At 26.4% G+C, this 15,606-nt stretch overlaps 1 long non-coding RNA gene across 1 annotated transcript; it reads left to right on the forward strand.

Moving 5' to 3' along the window:
• Positions 1-1,473: 1,473 nt before the first annotated feature.
• On the forward strand, positions 1,474-14,792 carry LOC139426008 (uncharacterized). The gene is made up of 2 exons (XR_011637251.1): positions 1,474-1,602; positions 14,022-14,792. It is a non-coding gene; the product is annotated as an uncharacterized lncRNA (long non-coding RNA).
• Positions 14,793-15,606: the final 814 nt, after the last annotated feature.

A 15,606-nucleotide genomic window follows, 5' to 3' on the forward strand; every position in this document is an offset into this window, starting at 1 on the left:
AATATGAGATCGTAAAAAGATCATATTCAAATGATCTTATTTTTTCTATGTAAGGAATTTAAGAATGAAACATTTTGAAAAATGTTTGATGCTCGTGCGAAAAACTGATGTGGTTTTGAAGTTAACCTTATTTTTTTCTTAGAATGTATCTGAAATTTAAGCCGGGAATTTATAATAGTTCTATTCATTTTTTTTTCTAGCAAAGAGAAATAAAAACTACAAAGCAAATACCAACTTCGCAAGGTGGAGCAAGCAGGTTATACCATGAGCTGTTCTAGTGTAACTGCATCATGCTAGATGATTTTGATTAAACTTGCTCTTTATTTTCATGCAATGAACTTCTAAAAATGTGTTTTACTTAATAGAATAACTTTAAGCCATCGGAAAGGGGAATGAATAAAAAATTATAATATTTTAGCTTTATTAATTTTGTTTATCTATTCCCTTCTGCTTTGTCTGTAATTTTATAATGTTGACCAAAGCTGTAAAGTCTGTATGTGAAAGAGTGGAGAATTTGTAATTTTTTCCCCTCCAGTTAAACGCTGTACAAATATATTTGACCTTAACTCGAGATTTACTATCAGTACCAAATTTACATGAAAAAAATATTGGAAAAAAGCTCAAATTTGTTTGAAGAATTTACGATACTTAAGAGAAATTTTATAAAAATTAAAAAATAAACTTTTCTGTGCTGTTGCGCGAAAAATAGAGAAATAAAATTTCATGTACAACTTATAAGAATCTGGTTGATAGTCTTTTTTTTTTTTTAGTTCGTTATGTTTTATTTTATATAACTTTTATCTTACAAATTTGAATATAAATTTTATCTGTTGCGAGACTTTTCAATGAAACTTTTAAAGAAATCAGATGAAAAGTCGGATATTCTTAATTAGTAATAATAACATGAAATAAATACCTGACTTTTCATTTGTTTTCAGTAGAAACTTTATACGAAAAACTTACAACACATTTAGACTAATTTTATATAAGATGAACATATTAACGAGAAAGTTAATTGAGACTATGTCAACTCGAATTGTGTACGTTGCATTCGAAATTTTATTTCTTACTCTTTCGTACATGGAAAATTTGTTTAAATTTTTTAAAATTGTATTAAAATTATTTAGGAAGAAGTGCTGAAGCATCTTAAAACAATTTTGAACCGCTTCAAAATGTTATCGATCGCAATTAAAATATAATAACAGTTTTCAAAGTTGCCCTTTTAGAATCAGACGGCATGCGATTTTGTAATGGAAGAAGGTAAAGACCAAAGCTTTTCCTTGAGGACTTCCCAAATAAGCATTCCAGAAGTAAACCTTCAATTACATCTTTAATTTAATTAAACTATGTCTATTTCTAAAGAAAAATCGCGTCGAGGACACGAACACCACGAATTGTACCATGAAAAACAATAAGAAACAAAAACTGGTTTCGCTACTTTTGATTTTTCGTCACTTCCTTTTGAAATGAGACTTTTCATCTGAAAGAATTGCAAAGGGATTTCCACGCAGTTGGTTCTTCATTTGGCTTTGTCAACAATCTAATGTGTTTAGTTCTTTAATTATCATTTCATGGTAACCATGTGGATAAACAATCAGTAAAGTAAGTAGATTTGCAATCATTATAAACTCTGTTTTAATGATTTTTAGAATTAACTAATGCTATTGAACATATATAAGTTACCTATTGAATTACAACGCTAAGTATGACATACTTATTACCGGTAGATTACTTTCTTTTGTTTACGAATTTTGGAGTAGTGTGTCATTTTTATTTTGGGTATGACGTCAGATTTAACGCTTGATGTTTGGATTGCTCATTATTTACTTTTTGTAAAACATTATAAAAGTCTTATCTGAGCAAAGTATGACATTGCGACAATAGCAAAAAACACAAATATACTGAAGTTTCATGTTACAAATATATTAAAACTTGATATCAGTTGAAGAAATAAAATTTCGTTGAATAATTGAAAAAAATCAACTAATCGAAAGGCGATAAGGCCTACATCAATTTCACTTGAAAAGACTAGCATCATGCTAGTCTAGACTTTAGAAATATTTTATTAAAATTGCTTTTTACAAAGCTCTTACAGTTAGATAAAATGATTTTAGAACATCTTTTATTTATTTATTTTCGGTCTTATGGAGTAGTTTTTAAGAAAAGTAGACTTAAAGTGTGATTGCTAATGAATTTAAAGATTTCTGTCTAAACGTTTTGTTTAACACTTTATAAAAATGTTTGATATTTTAATAATTTGTTACTAAAGTTTCTTACGAACAAAATAAGATGAATAATTTTTGTACAACTTTCAGAATTTCTGGAATACTTATGCTCGCTAGATTTAAAGTTTGTCGTGATTTCTACTGAATTTAGTATTTCTTAAAAACTTTTTTACATCTTAGATTATTTGCAAAACTTACTTAGCTTAATTTTTTTTTTCTTTTTTTTTTTTTTTTGCAAATAGTTTGATATTTATAAATTTTTACGTACCGAAATTTAAAATTTCATGATAGATGATCACGCTATAAGCTAGCTAAATCGATTTTCTCCCATCAAGTATTTTAGCGTCATAATGTTGCATAATTAAAATTATTCATTTACTAAATAATTTTAAAATAATTTAAAAATACAAGTAAAATAGTTTTTGAAACTTTAATAATTATACTTTTAAGCTCTGTGCGTAAAGTACATGTCAAAATTAGTTTATTTCTGGAAACGTATGCACACGAACTATCGATATCATATCTCTGAAAAAAATAATTAATGAACATTATGTGTGCCTAAAAACAAAAGTGTACATTAAAATTTACTTAAAGTTATTCATTTAATAAAAAAGTTTAAGTTATTTTCAGAAGTTACGAGTGAAACAGTCTTAATAATTTCAACGATTTTTTTTTTAAATATTATATGTAAAATACATGTTTAAATTAATTTATTCGACTTCTTAGAAAAAAATTTATGTTTTAATTAACTGATTGTCATTGTCCCATGATTTCTTAGCAATATTTTGATCAAAAGACAAATAACTTGTTAATGCACTTTAAAATTTGCAAAAGAAATTCCTTTGTGCTCAGTCCACTCACATATTAAGATATAAGTAATGTCATGATGAACCATAATTTTTGAAATAATGGAGTAATAAAATACAATTGTCGTGCTTTGTATTCGAAATGAGGATTTGAAATAATAAGTGAAATAATTGAAATAATTTGAAATAAATCTTGTTTCTCGAATATTCAGAAAATATTTTTGGAAATATGCTAAGGAAGATAATAAATTATAAGTAATTAATATTGAAATAATTAATTATAATTTTTTTTATAATTTACATATTTCAGGAAAAATTGTTTTAAAAAGATAACATTCTATATGAATTTTATTTTAACTGTTTTTCTTTAAAACTATATTATTGTATTTAAAATTAAATGTAAGAAGAAGGCTATAACATAATTAAGCTTAATAATAAGTAAAATTAAATTACAATTTCCAATTTTAGGTAAAATATATAAGGAATACCATTTTTTTATTTGGCTCTTAAGCCGAGCGAAACTAAACACACAATGATAAATATATTATAAATTCTGAACAATTATAATAAAACAAGATAAATTAATTTATTTAAATTAGTTTTTTAATACATAAATGAATATATTTATTAAAATGTTTTAAAAGACTATTGTTGCACCAGGCTTTTAATTAAAATTCTTTTTCCCAGCCATAGAATGGAAGAGAACATGATTAAGCTTTGTATTAAAATTAAATTATATTTTTCTCATTTTAAGTTAAGTATATAAGTATTTCCTTTGCTTTTTTTATCGGTAAGTAAGTACGAGACTAAAAACGAAATGATAAATACTTTTGAAATTTTAAACAATAGTAGTATCAATAAATAAATTAGTATAACAAGATAAATTTATTTATTTAAACTAATTTGTTAATAAGTAAATAAATTTATTAGGGCGTTTTAGAATACTTTAGCTGCAGAGAAAGACATTTAATTCAACTTCGGTTCCCTACCCTAGCATGGAGCAGAACATAATTATGCTTCGTATTAAGTAAGATTAAATTAAATTTTTCTCATTTTAAGTTAAATATGTAATAAGCTTCATTGTTTCTTTCGGACCTTAAGCAGTACAGAGCTAAAAACGAAATAATAAATATTTTAGAAATATTCAACAATTAAAGTGTTATAATGAAGATTAAAAATAGGTTCGAAATAGGTTGATAAATCCCATTACGCAATATGGCTGTAAATTCAAAATAAATTAATGCTAATTCAAAAGCTCTACACTCAGTTATTATTTCTTGAATCACAATCTTAATATTCAAATGTGACCTCGGCACTATATTACTTGACCAAGAACAACATATTATGATTGAAATTTTGTGACCTCCTTGAATGGCCAGTTGTTGGCCCACACCCTGATTTATGTACAACCGTTATTGAATGAACTCTTCTATTTGAGGGTCTGTTGTTTATTGTTTAAAAGCCTAACCATGCGTGCTCAGCTTTTATAAGTCTTCTTGCTCAAGTTAAGCTGTGAATGACCTGGTCACTACGTCAGTTATTTCCTTTTTTTGATTCATATCTTAATTAATTTTTTTTTTCTTTTGATAAATTTGTTTCTTAAACCCTTAAAGGTTGCGCTTAGTTATATTTAAGGCTTTAATGAGGAAGTTGCAATTTCATGTTGCCTTTATTATTTAATATTTTAGATTTTGAAATTTTTTTGATTATTAAATTACGAAGCTTAAAAGTGTGTTTTTAATTCACGATTTTTAGCTTCCGAAGTTAATATTCTTCAGTTGTTACGGTTTAATGATTAACAATTAACATACGGTTTAGCTATTCCCACGTTCAGTAATCGTTTTTCCCAACTTTTTTCTGACTAACTGATTTTAACTTCACATTTTTTCAACTTACTTAATAATCAGGATAAAATTAAGTCTATTGCGACTTTTGATTTCCAGCATCTTTTTACTAGAATTCCCTTTTCTTAACTAAAAATGTTCTTTTGAGTTATTACTATAAATTTAAAAATATCCTTAATTGCTTTTTTGATTATTAGGAAATTCAAATTAATTTTAATCTAATTAATAACTATCTTTACAATGGAAAACATATTTTTGTTCAAATTGGTGGAATGCTGCAGGGATCTAATTTTTCATCTCTCTTAACTAACTTATTTTTACATTATTGTGAAGAAAAATATTATACTCTTAGTATTAAACTTGTTTCTAAATTTATTGATGATTTAATTATCTTTAATTTTAAAGATTATACAATTTTATTGAATAATATTTACTCTGAGTAATTAGTCTTTCTTCGAAATCATGACGATGTTATTAATTTAAAATTTTTTGGACTTGGGTTCTAAAAAAGAAGAAAATATCTGCTTTGTCGAATTATACAATAAAAGAAATGATTTTTAATTTAATATAAATAAACTAATTACTTGGAATTCAAATGTTCCTAAAAACATGTATTTAAATACCATTTTAAATCAAATGAATAGAATTGAAAGAATATGTAGTAATGTTTACATATCCAAAAAACCAATAGGCAAACTCTTTTAAAATTTGAAGAAACAGAAACAAAAAAACAATGGATACACAACTAAAGTAATTAAATTCTATATAAAATAATTGAGTTAATTGCACGTAATTATAAATAAAATTAGTAAAAACTTTATTAATTTAGATTCCTACCATATGCAAATCCAATTTGCGTAAATCCATAACTAAAAATATCTGAAAAATGGGCAAAGAATGTTTCGCTCACTCTCTTTTTATTTAAATAAATGTTAATTTCCTAAAATCATTAAAATTGTATAAATAAATATCAAACTTATTAATTATAAACTTCTTTAAATTATCCAGTATTATTATTACCTTGTGCGCAGCCGTATATGGACCAATGACTAGTAACAAAAAAAATTAAGCGCACTTCAGCACTGCAGTAAGAACGCGCCATAATACAAAAATCCTATGCATACGCTTTTAACTCCATTTTCACTTCTGTTTTCATATTTTACAGTCTAGCAATCATATTACGAAAGTATTTTTAACCATTCTCGACTGATTACTGCACATGTAAATTCATTTGAATTCGCTACTCACTTCATAAATTTCGTTTTATGTTTTATTCTGTTTTTTCTTTATATTTTATTTTCTGTTTTTTCCGTCATATATTTCTTTCTGAATGTGTTCTATTTTGTTTCATTTTTTTGGAGTGCTCCTCACATTATTATATATATTTTGTTTCGGCTACAATGACACAATATTAGAGCGCGCACCTTTTTGCGGATATAATAGTGTGAGCTGATGAAAAGATTATATGTTTTTTTTTCTTTTCGGGCTTTATAATATGATATTCTTATTTTTGAAATATTTTTTTAAAAATATTGGTTTTAATGCTCTTTTATTTTTTATTTTCATTAATCTTTATTATTTTCCATGTTTTCTCTATATTTTTGACTTGCTGGTTGAGCTACTAAATTCTACTAAATGCCTAACAAACATTTCACACACAATTTGGTTTGAGTTCCAACTTTCCTTTTAACTTATCCATGCGATCAGCCTAGAGAAAATGTATTTCGTGACCACTTAATGATTACACCTTTACATTTGTATCATTGGTCTGATTAATCAAGAGCAGTGATTGTCTTGATGAATATTATCAGGTAATTAAGATTATGAATATGAAGTATTAAATGTAAAGAAATTTGGAATATTCTCAGGAGCTTGATGAAGTTGGAGCCTGATTTAAATGAAACGTAAGATCTTAAAAATGTATTTATTTTTCAAACATGAACTTCCCATTGACGTCTTTCGATGTATAACATATTTTCAATTTTTTTTCAATTTATTTTTTTTCCCTTTCATTTAGAATTTGCATATATTTTCGTTCAAGTAAATCGTGTCGATGATTCGGATTCCTTCTAAGAAATAAATTTATTTTTCAACAAATTGTTTTGTGAAGAACAAAATGTTTGAAAACTTAACATGCTTTGACGAATACTGATCACACATTTACATTTGTATCATTTTTCTGATTAATGAAGAAACAATTTTCTTCGAAAAAATATAACTGATGTCAATTGTTTGGAAAAACTTATTTCCGAATTAAAACCAGAAGAAATGCAACGTATAAATTGAAAATCTTTTTTTTATTAGTACTAAATTTTCGTCATTTTCTCCGTCTCTCAATATTTTACACATTTTTCAATATTCTTTTTGCCCAGAAATTGTATTTTTTCCCGTGTTTTTTTATCATTAAAATTATTTTTCGAAAAACTCATTGCGTGAAAATCTGATTATTGAATATTTTGTCAGGATCTGAATATCAGACACTGCTAGATGCATACTGATTAAACTTATTTGTTTGTATCAGTAGTCTGATTATTGAATATTTTGCCAGAATCTGAATATCAGACATAGTTAGATGAATACTGATTAAACTAATTTGTTTGTATCAATGGTCTGATTATTGAATATTTTGCCAGAATCTGAATATCAGACACTGTCAGATGCATACTGATTAAACTTATTTGTTTGTATCAGTAGTCTGATTATTGAATATTTTGTCAGAATATGAATATCAGACATAGTTAGATGAATACTGATTAAACTAATATGTTTGCATCAGTGGTCTGATTATTCAGGAATAGTGATAGAATAAGACGATTTAAAGCTTAGTTAAATACAATGTATATTCATTCAAATTATTTCTGGACCAGTTATGAACTTTGTATAATTTTCTAAAACTGCTTCTTAATGTTTATATATTTTTAATTCTGTCCGAGTTATATGTTACAACGGTTTTAATTAATATTAATGAGTTAATAAATTTGTATGAGATTATTTGACAGAGTTAGTTTGATTGATTGAGGCAATATTTCCCGTGTTTAGACATTAAAATACAAATTTGAAGAATGATAAATTGAAAACAGGAAAAGAGAACACTTTTCAGCAATTACCTTAAGAAAACCGGATGTAGAGAAATATCTTAATGTTTCTTTTTATGACTGAAGAACATTATCTAAATAAGTGGTCAAACATGTCTTAAAATAGGGAAATGCTTTCACAAAGTACGAAAGCGTCTTTAACCTCAAAGATCAAGGAGGATATACGATAAACATTTTGTCTATAAATATAATTTTGAGGGCAAGTAGCGAAGAATTTTATTGTATTCTTTAAATAGCATTTGATATTTAGAAGCAAAAAACAATTTCTATTAAAAAAATGAACTAAAAGTAAATAATGTTAAAAATGATTTTCATGATAATTTTTATGATTTTTCCGCCTTATTTACGTAAATTAAAGCATCTACTTTTTCAACATATTTCTAACATATTTCATTTTAAACGTTTTTGTATATATCATTAAAACTTTTATTTAAAGCGAAATAAAAAATTATTTAAAGTAGTTTTTGAGGATTAAGTCAGAAAATGTAATATAATTTTAATAAAAAAATATATACCGGAAAAATTAATTAACTCTATTCAGGTTTAATTCGAAAAATGAGGAAGATACAATGGCATTTTTCATGTTTGATTAAAATTGCAATTTATCATTGAATCATATTTTTTATATGTTATAATTATCCAAAATACTTTGCATTTTTGCCACCAAATATATTTCATGAAAAAATGATATTTTTTGAGGAATTCTGAGAAAGCGTAGAATGCATTAATTAGAGTAAAAATCACTCAGATGGTTTGTAACCATAATGCAGAACTTTATTCAATTTTTTGTAAATAAGAATACAAAAATTACAAAATAAAATCTCTTTGTTTTATTAATTCTTTAACTTCTTATATCAAAAAAATTCCATATCTGAAAAATAAAAGTTTTTTTTGTAGTTATTAGGAATTAAAATTCAAATTAAGAAATGAATATTTCTTTCTCTTAGTTTTTCACAGCAAATTTTGCTATGAATTTTAGTTTTTACAAGATAAATAGTTTTCTTTTTTTTCTAGGCAGTATATATTTCAGTATTTCTTATATTTGTTTTTAAAATTTATGTAAAAGGTGCGCGAAGAAAAAAAATTCTTTCAAAATTAACGAACTGCATTGTAATGACATTTCTGGTCAAAAAGAAGGGAAAAAAACAACAAAAGAAACGTAATTTTAGTTAATAAAACTAAATAATACAACATTCAAACCATTCATTTGGTAATTTTTTCGTTCTAATTGTAGACGATTTTTCCGAAAATTCTGGCATTCAAAATTATAATTCTTATTACCACACATTTAGTAAGAAAATACAAAATTGAAAAGTTAATTTAACAGAATAAATGACTTTTATGTCATTTATTAAGATATCATGATAAAGTGTTTTCATTTTAAACGACATAGTATAAAATTATATTTTATTGTTTAATTTACCAAAATCATTACCATATAAAAATTATCAAACTTTTTAGTGTTCCCGTAGAACCAGAAAAACTAAATTTTACCATATTTTGGTAGCTGTGACCACATTTTTTATTCAGTTAATTGAAATATAGCGTCTTAAATAATTAATTCTTGCTCTTTACAGTCATTTGTTTTCTAGTAGTAAGGAAGTTTATAATTATTATCGAATTAAATATTCATTTTTTATAAATCATTTGTTGCATTTTTTGTACTTTCCTTAAGAAGTTAATCTTTTATTCAAACATCAAATGCGTGTTAATAATTAATGATTCGGGTAGTTAAAATGCTTTTTTTTTTACTTAACGTTCTACACTGCAATAGCTGCTACATTGATCACATGACTTTAAGGCGTCATATAAATTAATGCGCAGTTTTGGAACTTTTTGTATGTAGGATGATCTTGCCAGGTTTTGATGCCTCTCACATACATCCCACAAATGTTTATTGATTGTGTAAGACTTAAGTTTGTAAAAATTATAACTCGAAGGTCGAGCTGAATTTCACACCAACTAAATATTTGCAAATATATTTGACATGGAATGAAAAAATTTATTTTTATTATTTCAAAAAAAGTTATGACACATAATATTGCAGTCCTAACATTTTATTAATGAAATGCATGTCAATAAAATGTCTCCGTTGCATATAACACTAAAAAAACAGCCAGGGCCATTTTGGCTTCCTTCTTTTTTTATTGCTTTGTTATTCGAAAAATATAATGAAAATATTGAGTATATCTGACTTGTTATTTAGAGATCCAATTTAAATACACATTTAATCATTCATGTGTTAAACCAGGGGTGTCAAACTCAAAAGCTAACTTGGGCTAAATAAACAATGCTTAACTTTAGGTGGGCCGCAAATAAAAAAAATCAATGTTCATAGAAAACAAATATTTTTATTTTGAATTCTAATAAACATATATAAAGTTAAACTATTGTTTACGTCCTGATACTTGACATCTCTTCTCTGCTACTATCTTTTTTTACTTCGGGAGAAATTTTATTGGTCGAGACTACTTTCAAAATTGACCCAACGTGAGCGTAATTAATACGGTTTCGGACAGGAGATTTAGTTCCATTCATATCAGAAAATAATTGCTCTCACTGATAAGTACTTCCAAATATGGAAATAATTTTATATGCGAATTTTCAAGTATTTTCAAACCTCGCCAGCAAATATTCGTAAAATTCAGGCACACCCATTTCAATGACTTTTGTTTTCAAATTTGAGTCGCAATGAATCTCAATCATTTCCATTTGCATGTAACTGGGTACTGAGTCTATATTTATTGAGAAAATCGAAGAAAACAAACAAAATTTGTCTCCCAAAGAATTAAAATCTTTAAACCTTGTTTCAAATTCTGTTCTAAGATTTAAAAAAAAATTCTGCGTATTTTTGATACGATGCAGTATCATCTAAACTAGATATGTTCTTGTTGCACGTTGGGAAGTGCGTTAAGTCTTCATTTTTCAGTTGCCTTTCCCAAAGAAATAGTTTACATTTGAATGCTTTAATTATGTCAAACATGCTCCTAGTGATCTGATGCTTGCCTTATGGCAATAAATTTAAATCGGATAAGTGTTTGGTTATATCATCCTTAAAAGATAAATCTTGCAACCATATTTGATCGGAGAACAAGCTTGTATCTTGATTTTTAGTTTGTAAAAACTTACATATTTCTTCTTTCAAATCACAGAATTGTTCGAGAACCTTGGAGCAAGATAATCAACGTACCTCGCTATAGTAGGATAAACCTGATTATGCACTATCTAATTGATAGCTTAGTGTGAAACGGACTCCATTTCAGCCAGTTAGAATTTTACATTTTCACGCGTACGATTTAAAATGATCCGTATAGTTTATAAATAAAGTATATTATAATTTTATATGCTGGTTTCGTTTCTAATTCACATTTCTATTTTATTTTTACTTTGCTTCGGATATGTTGACTGGGCCACAAAAATGTTCATCTTGGGCCGCATGCGCCCCGCGGGCTGCGTGTTTGACACCCCTGTGTTAGACTAATGGGAACGTATATATAGTACCTTGGACCAGCGGTCAAGTCCTGGGCTATATGGTTAAGGGTTTTCATAACCTAGGTACATGCTCAGGGCTTGGAGGAAAAAAAAATTACCTTGTAACTTGAATAACGAAAGGTATTTTAATAGGTAACTCATAACCTTAGGTATGTTTGGGTATAAAGTACTCTTTAGCAGGTATAAAGTATCCCAGTTTCATTAAAAAAAATAGGAGTATTTAAACATATCTTCAAATATTATTATTTATAGAGAAAAGGAAACGCAATTACTATCTAAAAATCTAATGTATAAGCATAATTGAAAAGTCAGTGCTCGGTACAATTAAATATTTTCGTAATTCAAGTTGAATAAAATACCGTAGAAATTTGATGACCGATCCTCTAATATGTTTATTATTAAATTAATTATTATATAAATTATTATATTTTAGGATTTTGGATGTCTAATTGATCTACACACAAAGTCTGAAGGAGCCGATCAGGTTCCTTCAGACCTTCTAGGTATACAGTATTGCTCAATCTTTCTAGTTTTAAATTGAATTATGTTCAGTATTACACTTAATTTAAAATTTAGAATCTAATTTTTCAATTCTTTCAGTATAAATTTTCTTTGTAATTTTTAATATTTGAATATCTTTAAATTATTAGTAAATTAATTATTATTAAATTAATTATTATTAAATTAATTATTATTAAATTAATTATTATTAAAGTAAATGAGAGAAATACTATGCATTTTTGAGTGACGTACAGTGCGCAAAATAGATAAATGCGCAACGTGAATAACTTTTGATCTAATTATCTGATTTTCACATACAAGGACACAGTCTGAATGATTCGAGGGCTTGACCCTAAAGAAGCTAATTAATTTGTGCTGATGATATTTTAAGTTGCAAAATATGGTACAAAAACGTACTTTAAATGATTAAATAAACCTTTTTTTTCCATGAATAAGAATATTTGATACTCAAAATACAGCGTATAGCACTGTAAAATATACGCCTAATAGTGAGATCAAGGGAGCTTTCGGAAATGTTGACCTGCTAATGCTAATTTAACTTTTTGTGCACTTTGACATTTCTTAAGAATATTATAACCGGAGAGCGTAATAATAAACTTCTGCTATCCAAAAATAATCTGACGTAAAAAATGTTTTTTTTTAAATAAATTACTCCTATGTAGAAAATCTGTTAACAATCTGTAATTACCTCTTTCTTTCGAAATGAAAAATGAATGATAATTACAGTTTTCAATTACAATATCTGCGGAAGAAGATGTAAAACGTATAACAGAAAGATAAGAGATAAGATAAAAATAATTATAGTAATATCTAGAATGCTAAGAATCGGTAAAATAAGACGTTCCATTGAATGATTTTTAAAAAAAAAAATCGAAAAATTCAGTCAAGTGTTTAATAAGATTCTTATTCTTCAAGAATTTATTAAAATAATGTTATATTTCTCCTTACGGCTAGAGAACACACACTTAAAAATTTTCTTAACTCGCTATCGCTTGTGAATTAGGATAGTTTTGATAGCCTTCCGCATTCTAATTGTAATCTTAGTCTATCAATTACACTTGTTCTTACACAAGACTTAGAAAGTTTTATTCATCGCTTTATTATGTTTATAACTAAAAAAAAAAGAAATACTTTGTCACAGCCTAATTCTGAATCTAATTAACCGTCGTTTATTATAATTACTCGGGGAAAATATCTATGCATTCTTTTTTCATTTTTTCGTAAATTTTTACTTCTCGAGATTTTTTCCGATATATAAAAGAGATCATTCCAATAAATTATTTGATAACATCCAAATCCCTTTAGTTAGGAATTTTTTGAGCAAAATTAACCCGCATTTGCATATCATTGGAAATTGAACCTTCCATGGTTAACCCAATAGCGACGGGCAATGATTCGAAGAATATTTTTGATGGTCCTGGGAAGCTATATAGGTAACAGCTATAGTCACGATTCAAGCTTATTTTTTTATAACTAAGCTTCTACATCTGAGATAATTTTAATTTCTTTAAATTGTAATTATTTTACAATTATTTTACTATGTGAAAAAAATTTGGTCAAAGCTATCCGAATATGATAAAATTTTCTGTGTTTCTGGCTCTAAGGGAACACCAAAAGGCTCGGTTCTCTGGTAATAATTTTGGTAAAATTAACAATAAAATAAGGTTTTATAACACATGATAAAAATTGTAAAATGTGATAAAATTTGGTAATTTATACTCAAAGCATGGCATAAAAACCATTTATTCGGTTAAATTTACTTTTCAGTTAAGTATTTTTCTTACTAAATGTGTGGTAATAAGAACTATAATTTTAAAGACCAGAATTTCCGGTAAAACTTTACCATATAAACGAAAAATTATCTAATGAGTAGTTAAAATACCGTATATTTTGGTTTTGTTAACCAGAATTATGGGTTTTTTTTCACCAGAAATGCCATTATTGTTACCATACAGTATGGTAATTTTAGTAGATTTATTTTTCCACATATATTTCATTAATTTAGTACTAATTTCCTTTTTAATATCTATTTTTTAGATTCCATCTCCATTTGATAAGAATATTGCTTAGCCATCCAGCCAAAAAGATTATCTTAGCGTGTACATCGACTATCTCTCATTGTTGACATGTTTCCACGACAACTCAGAATAACAGAATCATCTGAACTTATACTCTAAGATCTTCAATTACTTGTTTTCGCCAATAAAATTTTTAAAAATGACTAATTATGGTATATACTATGATCGTCCCAAAACTCCTAAAAGATACTTTAATTTAGGTGTATTTTCATGCACTCTTGGTGGCTTAGTGTTTACTGTTGGAATTATCCTTGTTGTTCTTGGTTCATCGCCCTATGAACCAGAAGCATTGTGGATATCCGGTATAGTGCTTTTATTGCTCGGTGGACTATTATTTTTTATGGGGATTGGCTCGATTGGACTTTATCAAGCCAGAGAAGATAGAAGAAAAAAAGAAGTACAAAGAGCTGCTGCAAGACATTACGTAGCTAGCATGCATGGAGGTTCCAGTCTCTTAACTTTAGTGGAACATATGTAAACTCATGTGTCATAATTTAGCATTCATAGATTAATATTTTATAACTGGAATACCAATTTATAAACTATTGAATATTCTCATCAGTGTATAATATCTTTTTAAGAAACATGCATAGATTAATTATTTGTCATCCCACCGATAGTGTTACGCCAATGAATATTTTTCTAGTAACAGCTTGTTTGATAAATTTTAATGTTGTGCAATTTCTTTTCTATTCTATTTTGTAAATAATTAAAAATATTTTAAGTTGAATTTGGTCCTTTATTGCTTATTATATAGTGAAAAGTAAACAAATAAACATGGAAAGTATTTTTTGTCAGAATAATTTCATCACATAAAATTAATAAATGTTATAAAGATATTAGTTCTAAAATTATTTAATTATTCCTTTTTAATAGTATTCATCAATTATATTTAGTTATCGTTTCTCAGTATTATTCTTTGCTGTTATTGCACTTTGAATTTTGATTATTATTCACAATCTAATAAAAGCATTCCTTTATTTAAAAATAATAGGATGATTCTTTTGTTACGTGCGGTCCTTTTACACAACATTTTTTACTTTTCTTTACTATTTTTTGCATTCATACTTTTTATAATAAACTTGTTGTGGATATTTTTTAGGGTTCTCTTAATTATTCGTAAATTTGGTAAGCATTTTAAATTTTCAAAAACAAGATTGAACAGCAAAAATTAATTTTATGTTGAAAAAAAATCTGAAATTTCGTTACGTGGGTTACGTTTTATAATGTTACAGACTTAAGACTTTGAATATAATTATTTAATTATGTGAAGTATAAATCATTAAGATTATACGAAGTGTAAATGAAAATTAAGATATTTTCTTTTATAGAGCGATAAAAAATCAGAAGTGCGTTCAGTTAATTTTTAAAATATTTTCTTACAGTAAAACCTTTTTAATTTGTTGAAATTGGTGCGTTTCGTGCGTTACCTTTTGTGAATATTCAACTGAAAAGTCATAAATACTGCACTAAAACATTTTATTTTTTTTAACAATTGAGCCGATCAGAAGCCAATGCGGTTAAGTCCATTTTTTGATATTTTC

Source organism: Parasteatoda tepidariorum, chromosome 7, assembly GCF_043381705.1.
Source record: "Parasteatoda tepidariorum isolate YZ-2023 chromosome 7, CAS_Ptep_4.0, whole genome shotgun sequence".
In the NCBI taxonomy this organism is placed as follows: Eukaryota; Metazoa; Arthropoda; class Arachnida; order Araneae; family Theridiidae; genus Parasteatoda; species Parasteatoda tepidariorum.